At 45.4% G+C, this 23,567-nt stretch overlaps 1 protein-coding gene across 5 annotated transcripts in view; it reads left to right on the forward strand.

Moving 5' to 3' along the window:
• Positions 1-17,350: 17,350 nt before the first annotated feature.
• Positions 17,351-23,567, forward strand: part of CCAR2 (cell cycle and apoptosis regulator 2) — a 566,602-nt gene continuing 560,385 nt past the window's right edge. For 2 of the 5 annotated variants that reach the window (XM_069214048.1, XM_069214051.1), the window contains exon 1: positions 17,351-17,454. The gene's annotated coding sequence lies outside the window, so the exon portion shown is untranslated. Of the gene's footprint in view, positions 17,455-17,980; positions 18,001-23,567 lie in introns of those variants that run through there. The other 3 variants (XM_069214050.1, XM_069214052.1, XM_069214049.1) reach the window with 2 other exon arrangements.

Genomic DNA, 23,567 nt, shown 5'->3' on the forward strand with positions numbered 1-23,567 from the left:
GATAATAGTGATCAAATTAACAGTTATCTTTCAAACATCACGTACATTATGGTTGAGGTAAAGGTTCTTGAAAAACCATGAGGAAGTTAGATCGGAGTTAAGTCAGTGGTGTTGGAACAATTTTCAGAGAGGGGTGCTGCCATCAGTGCTACATCACTGAAGTCATAGGAATCATGAAAAATCAAAGCATCACAGAAAAAACTAGTGTAGCAAATGAGCTAAGTCGATTCAGCAGGAGAGTGCATTTTGGAGCACACTGTCCCAAATGAATTATTAAAGCATGGTGTGGTAGTGCACTGTCATTTACAGATAGCACATTTTCTATTGGAATTGCCACTAAATTTCACAGATGTGCAGTTTTACTGATAAAACTATATAGAGCCAAAAGAACAACATGTTTTTATATTGGATTTTTGTGATTAATTAGCACATATGCATCACTTAGGTAAGCGTCTTGATTTGTTTTGATTCTATTAAAATGTTTTCTTCCACTTCACTTCTGAATTGCAAAAAAGTGCTTCATTTGGGTTTTCTTATCTGTTGATATATTTTGAAATGTTTGTGCAGCCCATTTGCAGGTATTTAAATTTAGTTGTGAGAAAAAAATAACACCCTACAGCCTTTCTTTTAACACTCCCTGTTCTCCAGCAAGATTGTCACAGAGTTCTGTTTAAAAAATCCTCTCACTTTGTAGTAAGAGATTTAAAAGTAGACTCCAATTTCTATCTTGAAGGAATAGGCAGCAGTTTAGCAGTAGACATAGCCTGGCATTTGACCTTAGTCCTTGAATGCAAAGCAAATCTGGTAATATAAAGGCAAAATTTAAAGGCATCTTTCTTTCTCTATCACCTTCTGAACACCAGCATGGTTATTTCTGGAGGTGCGGTAGCACTCCTGCACCCATACTTCTAGCGCCTATGTGTTGAGTGTGTATGGAAAGATGTTTTCAAAGCTGAGTGTGTGGTTTGATGAGTTATGAGTAAGCGTCCTTCGTATCATACTAAGTTCCACTAATATTTGTTTAATTAGTGTTTTTCTTTTCAACAAATGTATTGAATGCTTTCCCTCAAGGAGAGAGACAAATCCAGGGTATGTGAAGAAGCTGTCAGCAACGAGTGACAGATGTTTGAAGTTTGTGAGATAAAGAACGTCTGATCCACGGTATATTACGGGGTGAAGTAGTTGGAGTAAGCCAGATGCAAGAAGCTGTAATCAGAGGACTATAGTGTAAAGGGGCTTAATTAGTCAAGTGTAAATTGTGATGACTTAAAAAATCCTCAGAAAGGAAAATTGGGAAAGGTTTTTATGTATAGTAGCATTAAAACAACAATAAACATGTATGTGAAGCTGATTTCATTTATTTTAATACTGGTTAATGAGCGCCTCAATTTCAAAACGGTTGGTGCTGCTTGCAGCCATCTTTTCGTATGTGGTCATGTTTTTGTTTTTATTTCACTCTGCACAGATCATTCTTATACCGGCAACTACATATTAAACGTTTGAAATGTGATGTCACTTTCCCTGGTACAGAGTGATGTTTCTTTCTTTAGAGTTCTGCAGCGCAGTATTCCACTGAGAGTGTTGTTTCAAGGCCTCACCTATTGGGGCAACCTATTGAGAACCTGTCCTTGTATAGCAAGCAGCAACATTTTAATATGTTTCATTGTTTGGAAAGCAGCAGAGATGGGAACTGCATTATGTGGATTTGTGGGTTAGTGTTGAATAATATGATTTCAGAAACTGTATCATTATCCCTTTAACCTGATTGGTACAAATATCGGAACACTTACACGATTATGTTCATGTATAGCTTTCATTTTGTATTGAGGTGTAGCTTTCATTGTATATTACATTATAAAAGAAGCCCCCTCCACAAGAGTGTGGGCTGGCTCTCCTGATCTTTAGAAAGAGACACTACATTGGTCTGATCTCCGATTTATAGTTTGATCTATTATTTAGATCCGTTCTACTTGTCCATTGCCTGCATTTAATTCTGAGCATCATTCTACTATATGATTATTAACCCCTTCTGTGCCGCGGATGTAATGGTTACGTCCCGCGGCACAGTGCTCCTGTGCTGAGGACGTAACCATTACGTCCTCGGCACGGAGCCCGGAGGGGGCACTAGCGCTCCCTCCGTGGGGTTCCCCCCACCCCCCCAAGGCGGGGATGGAAGGGGAAGACCTTCCCCTTCCACCACCCCCCCACTCCCCCATAATGACGTCAGCGCGCAATCGCGCGCTGACATCATTACCCACTGCCGGTCGCACTGGAAGCCATTTGCTTCCAGTGCGGCGAAGAGGGAAACAGGTAAGTTTCTCCTCCCGCGGGTGGGGGGTTTGGGCCAAAGAGGCACCGGGGGAAAGGAAAGGCTTTTCCTTTCCCCCGTGTCTCTTTGAGCATTCCAGCTGCCCGATCACATTGCAATCGGGCAGCAGGAATGCCCACTAGACGCCAGGGATTTTCCTTTTTTTGTTTTAGTGTGCTGTTTGTGTGTCGGGAGCGGCCCCTTGGGCAAGCATTGCTCCCATTTGGGGGGCATGTTTGAATGGCCATTTCTGCCCCCCTTGGGGCAGATCGGCCTAATATTTTTAGGCCGATCTGCCCACAAGGGGGGCAGAAGCCACTAGACGCCAGGGATTTTTTTTTTTTATTTACTGAACAGTGATGTGTGTGTCGGGAGCGGCCCCTTGGGCAAGGGTCGCTCCCTTTTGGGGGCATGTTTATTGTGACCCTTTCTGCCCAAGGTGGGCAGAAGCCACTTAGACACCAGGGATAGTGTGTGTGTGTTAGTGGAGGGGGGGGGCAACCCCTTTGGCAAGGGTCGCCCCCCTTTGGAGGCACGTGTACCAAGGACATTTCTGCCCCCCTTGGGGACAGATCGGCCTATTATTTTTAGGCTCATCTGCCCCCAAGGGGGGCAGAAACCACTAGACGCCAGGGATTTCTTTTTTTTATTTACTGAACAGTAATGTGTGTGTCGGGAGCGGCCCCTTGGGCAAGGGTCGCTCCCATTTGGGGGCATGATCGTCCTAATATTTTTAGGCCGATCTGCCCCCAGGGGGGCAGAAGCCACTGGACGCCAGGGATTATTTTTTTTTTTTTTACGTTCTAAATTTTTAGCGTTGGGGAGCGGCCCCTTGGGCAAGGGTCGCTCCCTTTTGGGGGCATGTTTATTGTGACCATTTCTGCCCAAGGGGGGCAGAAGCCACTTAGACACCAGGGACCCTTGGGCAAGGGTCGTCCCCCTTTGGGGGCACGTGTACCAAGGCCATTTCTGCCCCCCTTGGGGACAGATTGGCCTATTATTTTTAGGCTCATCTGCCCCCAAGGGGGGCAGAAACCACTAGAATACCAGGGATTTTTTTAAATATGTTTATTTATGTGGGGGGCATTGAACTGTTGGCCATTTCTGCCCCACTTGGGGGCAGATGGGCCTATTTTTGTTAGGCCCATCTGCCCCCAAGGGGGGCACAAGGCACGTAGGCACCAGGGATAGTGTGTGTGTGTGTGGTTTGTTTTTTGTTTGGGGGTGGGCCCTTGGGCAATGGTCGCTCCCCCTGGGGACACACTACTAAAGGTATTTTCTGCCCTCCTTGGGTCAGATAGGCCTATTTTTTAATAGGCCCATCTGCCCCTATGGCAGAATCCACTTAGGCACCAATTTCTAAATGCTTGATGGTGGGATGTTTGTCAACTGATGAAGTATTTGCATTTGTGATAATTTTTTTCCTCCTTTTTGTTCTAGTTCAAAGCTTTTGCTTTCTTTGCTGTGGCTCCTTGCGGTTTTGGCGGTGGTTGACTTGCGGTTTGCATAGTTGCATGTTTTAGGTAAGTAAAAACAATGTACGCTATATAAATACGATTACAATACAATACAATACTCCAAAGGAGTATTGTTGACATGCATGAATTACATGTTTGTAGGTGGTGTACTAAATGCAGGTTTGTGTGAAATTGTCCTTAGATTTGTGCACAATGATATTTGTGTTGTCTTATTTCTAATTTGCTTTTCTTTCTTTCTTTTTAGTGGGATATCATTGGTGATTGTGGTGTCTGTGCAGAGTAGGTGCTGGTGATTCAAGCTTTTTCAGGCAAGTGAGAGGTATAGTTTTTAAGTTTATAACTCTTACTAATAAAGCTACACTTTATTACTTATCTTACACAGTGCTGGTTGTCGGTGGTGCATATGTCCAGTTAATTTTCGTAGGAAAGATCATGGCTAGCCGCAGGATGACCGCTCAGCAGGTGGTTGGTATGCTTTTTGAGTCATTGTCTGATCATGATTATGAGACGGATTCTGCATCTGAGGCAGAGGAGGAAGTGAGGGATTCTGGCAATGAAGTTTCTGTTGGAGAGGAATCTTCTGATGAGGAAGCCACACTCAGTGCAGATGAAGGGCCTGTTTCAGAGGAGGACACTGATGTGCCATTAGTGCAACAACCTGGGGCTGAAAGGTTTCCCGTTAGAAGACCTGAACTCTGGGTTGCCCCAAACATGGAGCAGCCAGAGTTGCCAGCCTTTACTGGTCTCCCGGGGTGTAGAGTCAATACTGAGAACTTTTTGCCTGTCAATTTCTTTGAGTTATTTGTGGATGATGTGTTTTTGGAAGAGATTGTTGAGCAGACTAATTTGTATGCGGAGCAGTATTTGAGGGACAACGCTGCTAGACTTAGGCCGCACTCTAGAGCTGCCCAGTGGATTCCCACAAATTTGGAGGCGATGAAAAGATTTTTAGGTTTGACTCTTTTGATGGGGTTGATAAGGAAGCCGTCACTGGTTTCTTATTGGTCTACTAGTCCCTTGATGGCAACAGCTATATTTCCTGCAACAATGAGTCGTAATCGGTATTTGCTTCTTCTTAGGATGCTGCATTTTATTGACAATGCATTAGCCTTGCCACGAGATCACCCTGATTCTGACCGTCTTTTTAAGATTAGGCCTGTCCTTGATCATTTTGTAGATCGGTTTTTAGAGGTCTATGTTCCAGGCAAAGAAATAGCTGTGGACGAGTCTTTGGTCCTCTTCAAGGGTCGTTTGGTTTTTAGGCAATACATTCCTAGCAAGAGGGCACGATGTGGAATTAAATTGTATATGCCTGTCTGAAAGAAGTACAGGATATGTGTATAATTTCCGTGTCTACACTGGTAGGGATTCCAGTATTGACCCCCCTGGTTGTCCTCCCACTTTTGGAGTGTGGGAACTTGGTAGACGACTGTTCAACAAAGGTCACCATTTGTATGTAGATAACTTTTACACTGGAGTGCAGTTGTTCAAGGAATTGTTTAGAGTGGACACTGTTGCTTGTGGCACAGTTCGTTGTAACCGGAAAGGCTATCCAATGGAGCTTGTCTCTAAAAAACTTCAGAGGGGACAGTGCAGTGCCTTGCGGAATGATGAGGTGCTAGCTTCGAAGTTTTCAGACAGGAGGGATGTCTACATGCTAAGTACCATCCATGATGAGAGTACTTCCCCCGTGACTGTTTGGGGCCAGGTTGCTGAAGTGCGCAAACCTGTGTGCATTTTAGATTATAATAAGCACTTGGGAGGTGTAGATAGAGTTGATCAGAGGTTGGAACCTTATACTGCTATTCGGAAGTCTTACTTTTGGTATAAGAAGTTAGCAATTCACCTTTTCCACTTAGCAACTTTTAATGCTTTTATTGTGTTTAAGGATAGGTCTCCAGAGTCAAAGATGACATTTGTGAAATTTCAGGAGCCAGTGATAGGGAGCCTTATTGTGGTGGAACAGGCCAGAGTTCCTAGAGAAGCAGTGGTGGAGGATGTGGCTAGAATGAAAGATCGCCACTTTGCTGAGCACATTCCTCCCACACCCAAAAAAGACTTTCCAGCTAAGAAATGTAGAGTGTGTTTTCGAAGAGGTATCCGGAGGGAGACTCAAATGTACTGCCCAGATTGTCCTTCAAAGCCTGGGCTGTGTGTGGGTGGTTGTTTTAAGAATTACCACACCCAGCAGAATTACTGGGAACAACCATGAGTGTAAACTCATGTCTGTTTTGTATTTTCATGTGTTCAGTTTCATGGTTAGCATTTCTGTCATGTACTTAGTTAGAGCTTTTGTGTTTGTAGTTTTGTAATTATTTCTAATTAGTTAGGGGTTTCTTTGTTTAAAAAAAAAAAGTGATGCCATTGTGTGTGGAGTGGGGCTTGGCTGGGGGTGTACATATTGACTTGCTGTTGGCTACTGCAACACACTGCCAGCCAAACACCAGTCCACACACTTCCATCAGCTGGTGTGATTGTTGTATCAGGCATGTGGGCGTATGTGAGTGACGGGCCCTTGAGTGGCGCTGTCTGTCGATGCGAGTGTTGTAATGTGCTGGGCCCGTGGCTGGCGGCGTGAATGGTCTTGTGCGTGTCATGTATGAAAGGTGTGTGAATGGACTGTAAAGCGGTTGGTGCCTTGCCGTGGCTTTACAGCTCACGAGCTGTGAATCTTTGGCTCAGTTTTTTGGCCTTTCAGTTATTAACAGTGCATTTCATTTTTGTGAAATCTCTTGTTAATAAAATTTGATCCACTGAACCATCACTCACCCTCGTGCCAAATCCAACCAGTATGTGTGGTAAAAATGACAAAACCTGCTCCGCTGTAATCAAGCTTCGCAGCACACCTGTGACACGCTAGGTGCCTTGGGTGAGACCCCGATGATGAAGCATGCCACCAACTTGGTTGGTGGGTGAGTGGTCTTTTTCACATAACCTAAGTGCGTTTTTTTTCACAATTTTAGTGTTTGGCACATCATAGACGTATGTGGACACATCAAAATGATATATTACAAAACTACATGTGTTTGGGGGGAGGGGGAACCTATGTTTTTGGTCCTGGGTGCGGCCTTCATCTAGGGAAACCTACCAAACCCAGACATTTTTTAAAACTAGACACCCCAAGGAGTCCAGGGAGGTGTGGCTTGCGTGGATCCTCCAACATTTTCTTACCCAGACTCCTCTGCAAACCTCAGAATTTGCTTAAAAAAAGCATATTTTCTGACTTTCGTTTGTACGATCACCGCTCCAGCACAAAATTCCTACTCCCCAGCGTTCCCCTCAGTCTCCCAAGTAAAATGACACCTCAATTGTGTGGGTCCCTGTAGGAAGTTGGCTCTGTATGCACTATTTCAAAGTAAGGAATAGTATGCACAGAGTCCAAGGGTTCCCCTTAGAGGTAAGATAGTGGCAAAATGAGATAATACTAATGCTCTATTTTGTGGTAGTGTGGTCGAGCAGTAGGCTTATCAAAGGAGTAGTGTTAAGCATTTGTTGTACATACACACAGGCAATAAATGAGGAACACACACTCAGAGACAATTCCAGGCCAATAGGTTTTTGTATAGAAAAATATATTTTCTTAGTTTATTTTAAGAACCACAGGTTCAAATTCTACATGTAATATCTCATTTGAAAGGTATTGCAGGTAAGCACGCTAGGAACTTTGAATAATCACAATAGCATATATACTTTTTACATAAAACACATATAGCTATTTTAAAAGTGGACACTGCAATTTTCAACAGTTCCTGGGAAGGTAAGTTATTGTTAGTTCTTGCAGGTAAGTAAACCACCTACGGGGTTCAAATTGGGGTCCAAGGTAGCCCACCATTGGGGGTTCAGAGCAACCCCAAAGTTACCACACCAGCAGCTCAGGGCCAGTCAGGTGCAGAGTTCAAAGTGGTGCCCAAAACACATAGGCTTCAATGGAGAAGGGGGTGCCCCGGTTCCAATCTGCCAGCAGGTAAGTACCCGTGTCTTCTGAGGGCAGACCAGGGGGGTTTTGTAGGGCACCGGGGGGGACACAAGTCCACACAGAAAGTACACCCTCAGCAGCGCGGTGGCGGCCGGGGTGCAGTGTGCAAACAATCGTCAGGTTTGCAATAGGAATCAATGGGAGACCAAGGGGTCTCTTCAGCGATGCAGGCAGGCAAGGGGGGGGGCTCCTCGGGGTAGCCACCACCTGGGCAAGGGAGAGGGCCTCCTGGGGGTCACTCCTGCACTGGAGTTCCGATACTTCAGGTCCTGGGGGCTACGGGTGCAGGGTCTTTTCCAGGCGTCGGGATCTGGGAATCAGACAGTCGCAGTCAGGGGGAGCCTCGGGATTCCCTCTGCAGGCGTCGCTGTGGGGGCTCAGGGGGGACAACTTTGGTTACTCACAGTCTTGGAGTTGCCGGGGGGTCCTCCCTGTAGCGTTGTTTCTCCACCAGTCGAGTCGGGGTCGCCGGGTGCAGTGTTGCAAGTCTCACGCTTCTTGCGGGGATTGCAGGGGTCTTTAAATCTGCTCCTCTGGAAACAAAGTTGCAGTCTTTGTTGAACAGGGCCGCTGTTCTCGGGAGTTTCTTGGTCTTTTGGAAGCAGGGCAGTCCTCTGAGTATTCAGAGGTCGCTGGTCCTGGGGAAAGTGTCGCTGGAGCAGTTTTCTTCTGAAGGAGGGAGACAGGCCGGTAGGGCTGGGGCCAAAGCAGTTGGTATCTCCGTCTTCTCTGCAGGGGTTTTTCAGCTCAGCAGTCCTCTTATTCGTAAGTTGCAGGAATCTAAATTCTTAGGTTCAGGGAAGCCCTTAAATACTAAATTTAGGGGTGTGTTTAGGTCTGGGAGGGCAGTAGCCAATGGCTACTGTCCTTGAGGGTGGGTACACCCTCTTTGTGCCTCCTCCCTGAGGGGAGGGGGGCGCATCCCTATTCCTATTGGGGGAATCCTCTTTCTACAAGATGGAGGATTTCTAAAAGTCAGAGTCACCTCAGCTCAGGACACCTTAGGGGCTGTCCTGACTGGCCAGTGACTCCTCCTTGTTTTTCTCATTATCTCTCCTGGACTTGCCGCCAAAAGTGGGGGCTGGGTCCAGGGGGCGGGCATCTCCACTAGCTGGAGTGCCCTGGGGCATTGTAACACGAAGCTTGAGCCTTTGAAGCTCACTGCTAGGTGTTACAGTTCCTGCAGGGGGGAGGTGTGAATCACCTCCACCCAGAGCAGGCTTTGTTTCTGTCCTCAGAGAGCACAAAGGCTCTCACCGCATGGGGTCAGAAACTCGTCTCTCAGCAGCAGGCTGGCACAGACCAGTCAGTCCTGCACTGAACAATTGGGTAAAATACAGGGGGTGTCTCTAAGATGCCCTCTGTGTGCATTTTTTAATAAATCCAACACTGGCATCAGTTTGGGTTTATTATTCTGAGAAGTTTGATACTAAACTTCCCAGTATTCAGTGTAGCCATTATGGAGCTGTGGAGTTCGTTTTTAACAGACTCCCAGACCATTTTCTCTTATGGCTACCCTGCACTTACAATGTCTAAGGTTTTGCTTAGACACTGTAGGGGCATAGTGCTCATGCACCTATGCCCTCACCTGTGGTATAGTGCACCCTGCCTTAGGGCTGTAAGGCCTGTTAGAGGGGTGTCTTACCTATGCCATAGGCAGTGTGAGGTTGGCATGGCACCCTGTAGGGGAGTGCCATGTCGACTTAGTCATTTTCTCCCCACCAGCACACACAAGCTGGCAAGCAGTGTATCTGTGCTGAGTGAGGGGTCCCTAGGGTGGCATAAGACATGCTGCAGCTCTTAGAGACCTTCCCTGGCATCAGGGCCCTTGGTACCAGGGGTACCAGTTACAAGGGGCTTACCTGGGTGCCAGGGTTGTGCCAATTGTGGAGACAATGGTACATTTTAGGTGAAAGAACACTGGTGCTGGGGCCTGGTTAGCAGGGTCCCAGCACACTTCTCAGTCAAGTCAGCATCAGTATCAGGCAAAAAGTGGGGGGTAACTGCAACAGGGAGACATTTCTTTACACAAGCCCCCCCCAGCCCACAGGCCAGGAGACTCAGCCAAAGCTGGGAGAGTCTTCCTAGTCTGTCAGGCGAGGAAGAGTAGAGGAAATATGCTGGTTTGTTGCAGGGCCTACTCTGCCTTACACCCTCCTGTTCAGGTCATTCCCTCTGTGGAACTGACCCACTTCCACAGTGATAGGACCTAATCTGAACTGCCTCTTGTCTTTGCTTTTAATGTCTCCACCCATTCTCTCTATTTTGGGGTTAGAGGTATCCACCTCTGCTTATCTTATCTTAGCCAGGGTCACCCCTAGCTTACCCAAAGAGGTTACCCAGAGCTGGAGTAACCCCATCATGACCAACAGGGTCAGGGGGCCTAACTTGCTATTTGGCATGGGGTCTGACCACCATGCCAAGGATAGTGCAGCCATAAAGGCTAACACCCAGCAGAGGCCACTGACAGCTGTCAGTGCCCAGAACCACACCTTTAGCTCTTCACCTACAAGGGAAAGGGGTAAGTTACAGGCTTCTTTGGGTTCAGGGTGCCTGTCTGCTGTATTAGAGTGGGGGGTTACCACATCTTGTAGTAAACACCCTTCTTCCACTCTTTCTTCTGTTAGCTGGGGAGCCACCCACTCAGGCTTAACAGTTGCCTGACTAGCCAGGACTTCTTGTGGGACAGGTTGGACTTTACCAGTGCCATTTTGTGAGTTCTCCCCTACTGGAGCAAGATCTCCTTGGCTTGCTGGAACCTTGGCTACAGGTTGTCCACCCTTCTTACACTGTTTTCTTTTCTTTTTCTTCTGGGGCCTACTTGCAGTTACTGCAGGGGCAGCACCTCCAGAATCATTGGGAGAGGACTGGCACTGGACCAGTTCCTCTCTTGGGCTCTGACTAACCTCTGGGTAGTCATTTCCAAGGAGACAATCAAGGGGGAGGTCTGTACTGACTACCACCCTTCTCCAACTAAAAGTCCCACCCACTTCTATGGGCACAAAAGCCACAGGCCTATCAGTGACCCTGTCTGGGCTAACTCTTACTCTGGCCATCTCACCTGGGATGTACTGATTTGAGAACACCAGCCTGTCATGCACAATAGTGTGACTGGCACAAGTATCTCTCAGGGCAGTGGCTGGGATTCCATTCACCTGTAGGTGGTGGAAGTGTCTACTTCCCTCTGGAATCTCCAACTCACCTGTTGGGCCCTTTTTCCAGTTGAAGGCTATGAAGACCTCCTCATCTGAGAAGTCATCCCCAATGGCTACACTGGTTACCCCTGGGATTTTGCTAGGGGGTTTGTTTTTGGGACAAGAAGTGTCCTTGGTGTGGTGCCCTGTCTGTCTACAGTTGTGGCACCATGCCTTAGTGGCATCCCAGTTCTTACCCTGGTACCCACCTTTGTTTTGGGTTGTGTCTTGGGGCCCACCCACCTGTTCTGGTTTTTGGGGGCCTACAGAGGACTCTTTTTCTTTGTTTCTAGTGTCACCCACTTTCTCCTGGGGAGGCTTTGTAACCCCTTTCTTTTGGTCCCCCCCAGTGGAAGGTTTGGTTACCCTAGTCTTGACCCAGTGGTCTGCCTTCTTTCCCAATTCTTGGGGAGAAATTGGACCTAGGTCTACCAGATACTGATGCAACTTTTCATTGAAGCAGTTACTTAAAATGTGTTCTTTCATAAACAAATTATAAAGCCCAACATAGTCATGCACTTCATTTCCAGTTACCCATCCATCCAGTGTTTTCACTGAGTAGTCTACAAAATCAACCCAGGTCTGGCTCGAGGATTTTTGAGCCCCCCTGAATCTAATTCTATACTCCTCAGTGGAGAATCCAAAGCCCTCAATCAGGGTACCCTTCATGAGGTCATAAGATTCTGCATCTTTTCCAGAGATTGTGAGGAGTCTATCCCTACACTTTCCAGTGAACATTTCCCAAAGGAGCGCACCCCAGTGAGATCTGTTTACTTTTCTGGTTGCACAAGCCCTCTCAAAAGCTGTGAACCATTTAGTGAGGTCATCACCATCTTCATATTTAGTCACAATCCCTTTAGGGATTTTCAACATGTCAGGAGAATCTCTGACCATATTTAAGTTGCTGCCACCATTGATGGGACCTAGGCCCATCTCTTGTCTTTCCCTTTCTATGGCTAGGAGCTGTCTCTCCAAAGCCAATCTTTTTGCCATCCTGGCTAACAGGAGGTCATCTTCACTGAGGCTATCCTCAGCGATTTCAGAGGTGCTGGCCCCTCCTGTGAGGGAAGCAGCATCTCTGAATAACACAGTTGGAATCAGGGATTGAGGGTCCCCGGGTTCCTTAGTTAGGACTGGAAGGTGGGAATTCTCCTCCAGTTCACTATCCTCATCATCTGGGTTGTCATCCTCAGAGGGGTTGGCGTTTTCAAACTCTGCCAAGAGCTCCTGGAGCTGTTGTTTGGAGGGTCTTAAGCCAATTGGGATTTTCTTTATTTTGCAGAGAGACCTTAGCTCCCTCATCTTAAGATGGAGGTAAGGTGTGAGGTTGAGTTCCACCACATTCTCATCTGCACCAGGCATTATGTTTCTAAAAGTTGGAATACTTTTTAAGAATCTAAAACTAGTTCTAGGTTCGAATTCAAACTTTCACAAAACTTTTAAACTCTAAAAGAAATGCTAACAGGGACTAACACAAGGCCCTAGCAGGACTTTTTAAGAATTTAGAAAAATAGTTCAAATTGCAAAAATCAATTTCTAATGACAATTTTTGGAACTTGTCGTGTGATCAGGTATTGGCTGAGTAGTCCAGCAAATGCAAAGTCTTGTATCCCACCGCTGCCACCAATGTAGGAAGTTGGCTTTGTATGCACTATTTCAAAGTAAGGAATAGTATGCACAGAGTCCAAGGGTTCACCTTAGAGGTAAGATAGTGGCAAAAAGAGATAATACTAATGCTCTATTTTGTGGTAGTGTGGTCGAGCAGTAGGCTTATCAAAGGAGTAGTGTTAAGCATTTGTTGTACATACACACAGGCAATAAATGAGGAACACACACTCAGAGACAATTCCAGGCCAATAGGTTTTTGTATAGAAAAATATATTTTCTTAGTTTATTTTAAGAACCACAGGTTCAAATTCTACATGTAATATCTCATTTGAAAGGTATTGCAGGTAAGCATGCTAGGAACTTTGAATAATCACAATAGCATATATACTTTTTACATAAAACACATATAGCTATTTTAAAAGTGGACACTGCAATTTTCAACAGTTCCTGGGAAGGTAAGTTATTGTTAGTTCTTGCAGGTAAGTAAACCACCTACGGGGTTCAAATTGGGGTCCAAGGTAGCCCACCGTTGGGGGTTCAGAGCAACCCCAAAGTTACCACACCAGCAGCTCAGGGCCAGTCAGGTGCAGAGTTCAAAGTGGTGCCCAAAACACATAGGCTTCAATGGAGAAGGGGGTGCCCCGGTTCCAGTCTGCCAGCAGGTAAGTACCCGTGTCTTCTGAGGGCAGACCAGGGGGGTTTTGTAGGGCACCGGGGGGGACAGAAGTCCACACAGAAAGTACACCCTCAGCAGCGCGGTGGCGGCCGGGTGCAGTGTGCAAACAATCGTCAGGTTTGCAATAGGAATCAATGGGAGACCAAGGGGTCTCTTCAGCGATGCAGGCAGGCAAGGGGGGGGGCTCCTCGGGGCAGCCACCACCTGGGCAAGGGAGAGGGCCTCCTGGGGGTCACTCCTGCACTGGAGTTCCGATCCTTCAGGTCCTGGGGGCTACGGGTGCAGGGTCTTTTCCAGGCGTCGGGATCTGGGAATCAGACAGTCGCGGTCAGGGGGAGCCTCGGGATTCCCTCTGCAGGCGTCGCTGTGGGGGCTCAGGGGGGACAACTTTGGTTACTCACAGTCTTGGAGTCGCCGGGGGGTCCTCCCTGTAGCGTTGTTTCTCCACCAGTCGAGTCGGGGTCGCCGGGTGCAGTGTTGCAAGTCTCACGCCTCTTGCGGGGATTGCAGGGGTCTTTAAATCTGCTCCTCTGGAAACAAAGTTGCAGTCTTTGTTGAACAGGGACGCTGTTCTCGGGAGTTTCTTGGTCTTTTGGAAGCAGGGCAGTCCTCTGAGTATTCAGAGGTCGCTGGTCCTGGGGAAAGCGTCGCTGGAGCAGTTTTCTTCTGAAGGAGGGAGACAGGCCGGTAGGGCTGGGGCCAAAGCAGTTGGTGTCTCCGTCTTCTCTGCATGGGTTTTTCAGCTCAGCAGTCCTCTTCTTCGTAAGTTGCAGGAATCTAAATTCTTAGGTTCAGGGAAGCCCTTAAATACTAAATTTAGGGGTGTGTTTAGGTCTGGGAGGGCAGTAGCCAATGGCTACTGTCCTTGAGGGTGGGTACACCCTCTTTGTGCCTCCTCCCTGAGGGGAGGGGGGCGCATCCCTATTCCTATTGGGGGAATCCTCTTTCTACAAGATGAAGGATTTCTAAAAGTCAGAGTCACCTCAGCTCAGGACACCTTAGTGGCTGTCCTGACTGGCCAGTGACTCCTCCTTGTTTTTCTCATTATCTCTCCTGGACTTGCCTCCAAAAGTGGGGGCTGGGTCCAGGGGGCGGGCATCTCCACTAGCTGGAGTGCCCTGGGGCATTGTAACACGAAGCTTGAGCCTTTGAAGCTCACTGCTAGGTGTTACAGTTCCTGCAGGGGGGAGGTGTGAAGCACCTCCACCCAGAGCAGGCTTTGTTTCTGTCCTCAGAGAGCACAAAGGCTCTCACCGCATGGGGTCAGAAACTCGTCTCTCAGCAGCAGGCTGGCACAGACCAGTCAGTCCTGCACTGAACAATTGGGTAAAATACAGGGGGTGTCTCTAAGATGCCCTCTGTGTGCATTTTTTAATAAATCCAACACTGGCATCAGTTTGGGTTTATTATTCTGAGAAGTTTGATACTAAACTTCCCAGTATTCAGTGTAGCCATTATGGAGCTGTGGAGTTCGTTTTTAACAGACTCCCAGACCATTTTCTCTTATGGCTACCCTGCACTTACAATGTCTAAGGTTTTGCTTAGACACTGTAGGGGCATAGTGCTCATGCACCTATGCCCTCACCTGTGGTATAGTGCACCCTGCCTTAGGGCTGTAAGGCCTGTTAGAGGGGTGTCTTACCTATGCCATAGGCAGTGTGAGGTTGGCATGGCACCCTGTAGGGGAGTGCCATGTAGACTTAGTCATTTTCTCCCCACCAGCACACACAAGCTGGCAAGCAGTGTGTCTGTGCTGAGTGAGGGGTCCCTAGGGTGGCATAAGACATGCTGCAGCTCTTAGAGACCTTCCCTGGCATCAGGGCCCTTGGTACCAGGGGTACCAGTTACAAGGGGCTTACCTGGGTGCCAGGGTTGTGCCAATTGTGGAGACAATGGTACATTTGAGGTGAAAGAACACTGGTGCTGGGGCCTGGTTAGCAGGGTCCCAGCACACTTCTCAGTCAAGTCAGCATCAGTATCAGGCAAAAAGTGGGGGGTAACTGCAACAGGGAGCCATTTCTTTACAGTCCCCAAAGCAGAGTCAGCCTAAAGATGTATAAAAGAAGAATATGTCCTTATCAACTCGTTGTGCTATCCCCTCTATTTCTACAAGTTTTTGGCCTTATTCTGTTGCAGGCACCTGGCCCACCCACACAAGTGAGGTATCATTTTTATCGGGAGACTTGGGGGAACGCTGGGTGGAAGGAAATTTGTGGCTCCTCTCAGATTCCAGAACTTTCTGTCACCGAAATGTGAGGAAAATGTGTTTTTTTAGCTACATTTTGAGGTTTGCAAAGGATTCTGGGTAACAGAACCTGGTCAGAGCCCCAGAAGCCACCCAATCTTGGAGTCCCCTAGGTCTCTAGTTTTCACAAATGCACAGGTTTGGTAGGTTTCCCTAGGTGCCGGCTGAGCTAGAGGCCAAAATCTACAGGTAGGCACTTTGCAAAAAAACACCTCTGTTTTCAGTCAAAAAATGGGATGTGTCCACGTAGTGTTTTGAGGCATTTCCTGCCGCGGGCGCTAGACCTACCCACACCAGTGAGGTACCATTTTTATCGGGAGACTTGGGGGGAACATAGAATAGCCAAACAAGTGTTATTGCCCCTTGTCTTTCTCTACATTTTTTCCTTCCAAATATAAGAGAGTGTGTAAAAAATACGTCTATTTGAGAAATGCCCTGTAATTCACATGCCAGTATGGGCACCCCGGAATTCAGAGATGTGCAAATAACCACTGCTCCTCAACACCTTATCTTGTGCCCATTTTGGAAATACAAAGGTTTTCTTGATAGCTATTTTTTACTCTTTATATTTCAGCAAATGAATTGCTGTATACCCGGTACAGAATGAAAACCCACTGCAGGGTGCAGCTCATTTATTGGCTCTGGGTACCTAGAGTTCTTAATGAACCTACAAGTCCTATATATCTCCGCAACCAGAAGAGTCCAGCAGACGTAACGGTATAGTGCTTTAAAAAATCTGACATTGCAGGAAAAAGTTAGAGCAAAACGTAGAGAAAATTTGCATTTTTTTCACCTCAATTTCATTATTTTTTTTTCCAGTTGTTATTTTCTGTAGGAAGCCCTTGTAGGATCTACACAAATTACCCCTTGCTGAATTCTGAATTTTGTCTACTTTTCCGAAATGTTTCGGTTTCTGGGATCCAGCATTGGTTTCACGCCCATTTCTGTCACTGGCTTGAAGGAGGCTGAAAGCACAAAAAAACGTAAAAATTGGGTATGTCCCAGTAAAATGCAAAAATTGTGTTGAAAAATTGGGTTTTCTGATTCAAGTCTGCCTGTTCCTGAAAGCTGGTGATTTTAGCACCGCAAACCCTTTGTTGATGCCATTTTCAGGGGGAAAACCACAAGCCTTCTTCTACAGCCCCTTTTTTTAAAAAAAACGAAATGTTCACTGTATTTTGTATAATTTCTTGGCCTCCTTCTGGGGAACCCACAAAGTCTGGGTACCTCTAGAATCCCTAGGATGTTGGGGAAAAAAGGACGCAAATTTGGCGTGGGTAGCTTATGTGAACAAAAAGGTATGAGGGCCTAAGCGCGAACTGCCCCAAATAGACAAAAAAAAGGGCTCGGCATAGGAGGGGTTAACTGGATGTCTCCTAACCATTTAATTTTTGTTACGTTATGAATCCTTTTAATAAACCTTCATAATTTTAGACCTCACCCTACCTAATGTGCTTCACTATTTACGTTGTAATTGGCATTATCATTGTGTTGCTCAGGTCCAGTTGAAGAGCAACAAAACTTTTGAACGGTGTTCTCGGTCCACCGGGAACACTTCATATTGATCTTAGTAGGAAGGCGCCAACAAAGCAGACTGTTATTTTTATTTCTTGGACCTGGTCTTGGGCAGAGTATTTTTCGATGAGCTGTTAGGCGTGAATGCACATAGGCTTGTTCACGTAAACAGCTTTCCCACTCGCTCAAACGGACAAAAACCGGTGGAAGGAGCTAAAACCCCTGGTCGTTCGTGATAGATGCACGCTCTACCACGAAACACACAGTAAACACACAAAGGTCTAGAGATCGTCATACTCTATGGTAATGGAGTCCTCCACAGTTCCAAGGCTAATGGTACTTCCGGCTGTTGGAAAGCCGGAGCGCCCTTACTCTATGATATTTCTATTTGCAGACCCGTCATTTCCGGTCGGTCTGTGGCGCTGTTTCCGGGCCTGTGTCTATCGAGCTGACGGTAAGTGTGGGTCGGGAGGGGTAGCCGAGGCGAAGGGTAACGATAGAGCAACGATAATATGTTTCGCTCTCATTTCGAGTAAAGAAAACGGCACATACGAGCCACGATGCAAGTTACGATTTAGCGTGCAAACCGAAGGCCGGGTTTCTTGGAGATTCCCACCCCCCATCAATTGAAAAGTGGGGTCGCAAAAAATACATTGTCCGATTCCGGAAGTGGTGCCCGGAGAAGCTTGTGTTTTAAGATACCCCTCACCCTGAAAAGCTTTTGTGTTGGGTGGTGGGTTGCGGAAGAGCTGCGAAAAAACACTTCTTCCTCAGATTGAGGATACGAGTGTGTCACTGCTGACAAAGGAGTCCGCCCCCCCTTAAAGGTTTTACCTATTTTTTTGTGTGTCAGATGTACTAATCCGTTGATAAACCCCCTCCTCCACGAGTAGGTGATAAGCCTGTGGAACGAATCCCTCCATTTCAAGAAGAGGAGAGTCACGGTGAGACAGGGCATTCTGAATAAAGAATAGGGCCGTGGTCAAGGGAGTAACTGCAGGTAAATTGTGCAAGCGGATAGAAGAGCGAATAGTTGGAAGTCAGCGTCTATACTTTAGCATATGTCGCATCTTACCCTTGTTTTTGGGATGTAAGGCTAGGCCTAAGAAATATGCTTTTATCTTACTCTACTTGGTGCACATGTAGGAACCTAGAGTGCAGGCTTCCTAACTACATGAAGTGGTAGATCCTGGTACCTGGGTAAGTGTGAGGTAACTGTTGTCGTTCAGTTTTAAGACTAGGTCGAACAGGACCATGACCTGTGAGTGGAACAAAAAAAAAATACACGTTTCCTATTTCTCCTGTATCTTGAAGGCTACAATCCTTGTGTTCATAGCTAAAAACCCTGGGTCACGTTTAGTGACCTGCCTAATAAATATTTAATAGATATGGCCTCCTGTCCTCCACGTCCAAACCCCTTAAATATACATTTATCAATCCAGCCTATTACTACATAGATCATATCAGAAATGAATGACAGATGATAAAAAGTAAGTGTACAGTTTGTACCCACTATTGCAACCTCCATGTATGTACACCTGAATCCTAAATTAAAGAGTTCTCTATTAATCTGATACTTGGATGTTCATTCCTCTGACATAATGGGAGTCGTGTACTAGTCATAGTACTACCATTATCACAACTGACAAAAGTGGAGCTCTTACATTTGCAGAGCCAGGTGTAATGAGAAATGTGGCATAAACTCACTCATGCTACAATCCTAAAACAAATAGCAATTGTTGAACAATCAAAAAAATACAATAATATGATTCCTGCCATATTCAGAGCCTGGTGTTACCAGAGCTTTGATATAATAAAAACATAGCCATAACAATACTTTTAGCTTTGCACCGAATGGAAGAGTGAATTGTTTTACAGATGTAGAACTCGGTAGCACGTCCTCTGATGGACAAGTACACTTTCACACCTGTCTGGTGAGCCATATGATGGCTTCACACTACACACTCTTTAACCGTTGAGGTGGTGGAGGGTGTTTCTCGAGACACCCCCCACCCACACACACAAATTACCTCCCCTCCCCCCCTTTAATAACTCCTTCCAGCCAGGAGCACCCTGTTATAACCCTTGGTGCGCTAACTTGCATATTATTCTCTTGCTTTGTGGTTCATCAGTCTTGGCATGGACACCACAATATGGTACAGAACTGTTGTGGGGGCTGCAGGGAGAACAGCTCACCCCCTCTTAAATCTTTTAATGAAAGTAACACTGTGTTACCTGGGGTGGATACAGTATGACTTCAAGAAAAGTAGATGGTGTTTCTTAGCATTCTGCCCACAAGATTGGTATTGTGACTGCACTGTGTTGCAGGAGGAGTGTAAATGAGAGTTTCAATGCAGTATCATATTGTTGACAAAGCTGATAGGCTTGCTGTGATATAGTTATGAATGGTGTGGTCGTTCCTTAACAAATCCAGTAGACTTGTCTTTGTACAGTGATGTGGTGAACTCTTGGAAAAGCCAATAGGCTTATCTTGTATATTGAGGTGGTCAACCTTTGACAAAGGCATAGCTTCATACAATGATGTGGTCACCCCTTGAGTATGCCTTCATATAATAATGTGAGGACCCCTTAACAGAGCCAGTAGGCTTGCCTTGTATATTGGTGTGGTCAGTTTGTCAAAGCCAGTAGGCTTGTCTTTCGTACATTGATGTGGTGACTCCTAGATGAAGCTAGTAAACCTGCAATTTGTTTTTTAAATGACACTCCTTTATTGTGATGAGCTTTCAAGGGCTGGACTGCAAGGAATGAGGTTGGTCACCCACAGTGTGGTTGGATGCAAGGCTTAACTGTCACAGGTCAGTGACATTATAATTGGATATGGTGGTAAGATCATATTTTCTTTAAAAATAACATAGACATCCAATGGAAAAAATTCCCAAAGAGTTTGGAGTGATTGTTGGGGTATGGTGATATCGAATCTTGCTTTATATATAAAACAAAAACGTAGAAATTCTTCGGAAAAAAACAAAGGTTAAAGTGACGTTCTAGTTAGCTGAAAATACCAATTAAAATACAGATTTAACTATAAAGGAACACTGAAATGCGCCCATTGTATCTTAATGAGCTAACTATAACTTGTTTGCCCACGCACTGCTTATAACCTCTCATTATATTACTTGTAACATGTTCAATTACATCACTGATCACACAATCCACTAATCTGTTCGATTTACTATGTACTTTTATAAAATAACACTGCAGCTCACACCCTCTAGGCACTAGCCCCGTTGGGTGGCCAAACCCCTACTATACACATCCACCGTATATGCATACATTTTTATGGTGAGTCCCCTTTCTTCAGACACCCTAGCTCCAGTAGGTACCAATGCTCCTGCCACTCACACTTTTCACAGTGAGCCCAGCGTTTCACAGAGAGTCTACACCATATAGGCACATATGCCCCATTAGGTGTCCCAGCCCCTGCTACGCAAAAGCAGCACCTTGCGCATAACTTTCCTCAGATAGCAGACTTCAATCATACAAGTCCTGTTGGGAGGCAAAGTATATTGCCTATGCTTATTAGCAATATCAAAGCTATATCATATTTGCTCTAGGTATAGCTCACTAAATATCTTTCAGTGCCAGAAGCGTATGTCAAGCTGTTGCACTTATTAATATGCCATCAGTGATGCTATCAATGTCATTTGAGATTTTATCACTGATGGCATTGAACATGTCATGAGTGATGTAATATGTGATGTCATAAGTAGGGCTCAGCAGGGTTACAAGTCGTCATTTGCTCAGTAAACTAAAACGTGTGAAATTCCGTGTTTCGGTGAATTTAAAAATGATATTTTTCAACTGACATTTTCACTTAACTAGAGCCTATCATTTTAGCCTTTGGTTTTACATAAAAACAACATTGATGATGGAGACACACTTGAGCCCGAATTAGTGCTGTCAGGATGTAGTGAATCATGTGGCACTCATGCAGCAAACTGACCTTTTTAGGTTGAGCACCCAGGCACTCTGGCGTGTTGTGATCTGTGTGCTTTTAACCATGCCCACCGCATGCCCATCACTATCACTGGTTCATGGGCTTGCCTTTCTAAAATTCTTTGTTAATATTGGTAAATGCCTTGTCTCTCCTTGGGGCAGTTTTGTTACTGCCTTGACCATCGAGCTTGTTACATGGATAATTGCATGTTTGCCGATACGTTTGGCTGTGAGCGAACTTACTTTTCCTTTTGTGTCTCTCCATCACGCTCATGGCGGCAGTGGCGCTTTGAATTAGTTTGCTTATGCCAACTGTTTTACTTTTCATTTTTAATTTATGTGGCAAGAAACGTCCAGTTACGATTTTACAACGCTATTAGCTCTAACACAAGCAAACACGAGACCCTTTGCATTGCAAAAGCTTGTTGTAATTTGTATTGCTTCCCACCAAAATGTGGTCTTAAAAATGTCCCTTTTAAAAAAAAAAAAAAAACGTTTGCTGCACCTGTTTGGCATTACACTTTTCATTTAATTGGAAGGGGCCTACCCAGCTTCGTGCTGTTTTAGGCAGTCCTGCCATTCAGGTCATCTTTTTCCAGAGAATTTCTTGATCTGCTGTATCACTAAGGATTAAAAAGTCATGAAGGGTTAGGTCTTTCTGCTTGTCCTCCGGGATACAAGGGAGATCTCTCAGATGGGAATAATAAATCGGGGCCTGATTTAGAGTTTGGTAGATAGATGGGATACTCTGATCCAAGCACCATAGGAGATAGTGCACCTGTAAAAAGGTGCACCTCAACTGCCAAACCCTTCAGGCCCTTAGTCTCTTATTTATGTGTAAAGCCAATCTCATGTTATTAAGGATTCATCAGCCCACTGTGAGCTGTTGCATTTGTATAGTAAACTCACCCAGAGCAGTGGTATTTAAACTTTGTAATGTCCCCTTTCCCAGTGTGGAGAAAAAAATCGTGGGGAGGGGGAGAGTGGGCAAGTTTGAAGACCCCTGCCCTAGAGAATTATCCTTGTTGATTAGAAGTCGTGCACCAGCTGGTCCCCTTTTTGGTATCTGCCAAATTTGTATTAGTGGGTCAATATGATCTTTTGGTATGTCCTAGTTCCTGCAGTGAGTGAAGAAAGTATTTTTGTGGGTAGCATAGTGATCAGTGTGGTGCCCTATACAGTTGAGAAGGACTCTGTATGAAGCCTGGGTTATCGCCGCTGACTGATTACTTTAGCAGCTCTCAAGGTATGCATTATTTAGATTTCAGAGATCTTTGTTCTTTTATTAAGTGTAGTGGTCAGACTGAGAAATATGTCTAGGAAGGTGGTATTCTAGCCTTTGATGTGGTTTATAATGGCACAGCATTTTGAGCTGAATTCACATCTGGAGTTTGGATCCCAAAACGATGATTATAAACAACTTTTAAACGCTGTAGATATAAGTTGATTTGCTGGTTTCCTTGCAGAGCATATAAAAGCGGCTTTTTACGGGAAAGCCAGTTAAACTGTTTTCTTTTGAAGATTAATTCTGAAGAGGCCTTTATATATATCGATTTGTGTAATCGGACGGTCTTAGATGTGCGTTTAATATTTGCATTTATATTTTTGTTTAAAGAAGTTGTTACTTTTTTTTTGTGTCATGATTAAGGTATAATCATATTGTAATAACACTTGCTGTAAGATATTTTAGGTACTCCTGTTAGGTGATACATTGCATCTACGGGATTGTATATGTCTAAATATGGGGTTTCCAACCTGTTAAGTTTAAATCACCGCGGGGCCACTGGTATGCATGAAAGGTAGGTAGTACCTGTTTGTTTTCAATATAGAACCCATATATAAAAATAGTAGCATTGAACTTGTCAAGTGTTACATGTATTCTTTAAAGCCCTTTTGTTTCATATAGGGGGGTGATTTTGAGCAAAGAGTTTATTTTTCCTCATGTTTTTGGAGTGGTTTAAAATTGCCATGGTTGGTGCTTGGCATATTGGTGGTTTTCATTTTTGAGGCTGGACTGACAAGTATGTGTTGCAACCAGGCCAGGTTGAATGGTATTTGGGCAGCCCAGAGCATGGGTTGGTGTTTCCTTATAACTTGCTGCCTTGTTGTTCAGTGGTAGCTTGTGTAATATTCTCCTGCTGCCCTGATTGTAGCAACTAATGTTGACGAGCAAGTGGCAACGTGTTAGATGTGCACTTGCTACGAGAGCAAGCTTTTGGACAGGTTATTGACATATTTAGGTTGTCGCTGTTTTCACAGTGTGTTTGGGCTGGGAGCCCCCTCCCCTTCTCTCCATACCCGCAGTTTCTAGGTGTGCAAGGAACATTTTTGTTTTAGCTTCATTTTCCTAAGTTGTTCATGCGAATGTGAGTCTGTTAATGGCTTGCAGGTGGCAGATTCTAATGACCCACGTTGCATTTTGGGTAGTTCAGTTTTTCAACCATTTGCTAAAATCCTCTGCCGAGTATACCTTGACTAGGTTCGAAATCGTGCTTTTATCTTACATAGCATAGTAGGGAATCCCGCCGATGGGAGCGATAGGCAAACTTTTATTTTTTTTAAACCCATTTCCAGGCAGATATTGCAGGGCTATATAAAACCTCACTACCG

Source organism: Pleurodeles waltl, chromosome 11, assembly GCF_031143425.1.
Source record: "Pleurodeles waltl isolate 20211129_DDA chromosome 11, aPleWal1.hap1.20221129, whole genome shotgun sequence".
In the NCBI taxonomy this organism is placed as follows: domain Eukaryota; kingdom Metazoa; phylum Chordata; class Amphibia; order Caudata; family Salamandridae; genus Pleurodeles; species Pleurodeles waltl.